Genomic DNA, 553 nt, shown 5'->3' with positions numbered 1-553 from the left:
ATAAAAGAATTTGCTGTATGAACCCCACCATGGCAAGATGAGGGTGACTGATACATTAATATAATTTGCTGTTTTGAGATATGCTTAACACATTGGATCTAGGTTTTAACATGTATGTGATAGCCAGCCATCAAGATTTTCTTAATGGCTTGTGTGGTTTTGACTATTCTTCAAGGAATAATTAAGCTCTACTGGAAAGTTGTGCACTGGCACACACATGCAAAGATACAACCTTACAGAGTTGTTAGAAAATTTATTTCTTCTTTCTCCTGTAAGTAAAGTCTACCAGGAAAGGGAATGCCTTGCAAACAATTAATGAAATTACCAAAATATGCATGACCTTCCAAAAGTAGTGAGCTTGTACTTTGGCCAAAGCTACTGTAAAGCTTTTGTAAAGAATCAAAATTTATATATAGTAGTTTGGCATATCAATTCTAATACTATTGGTAAGGCAATATTAAGAAAAGTTCAGTATGTCAGAGAAAAAATGCCTGGGATTAAGTAACTAAGCATAGGTTGAAAAAAAATAAGACAATCAAATTGAATACACAAA

At 33.1% G+C, this 553-nt stretch overlaps 1 protein-coding gene across 27 annotated transcripts in view; it reads left to right on the top strand.

Moving 5' to 3' along the window:
• Positions 1 to 553, top strand: part of LOC119593731 (myoneurin-like) — a 102,537-nt gene that overhangs the window by 31,682 nt on the left and 70,302 nt on the right. The window lies entirely within an intron of this gene.

This window comes from Penaeus monodon, chromosome 32 (assembly GCF_015228065.2).
Source record: "Penaeus monodon isolate SGIC_2016 chromosome 32, NSTDA_Pmon_1, whole genome shotgun sequence".
Lineage (NCBI taxonomy): Eukaryota > Metazoa > Arthropoda > Malacostraca > Decapoda > Penaeidae > Penaeus > Penaeus monodon.
Note: the sequence above shows the minus strand (reverse complement) of the source record. Positions and strands in the feature narration are given on the sequence as shown.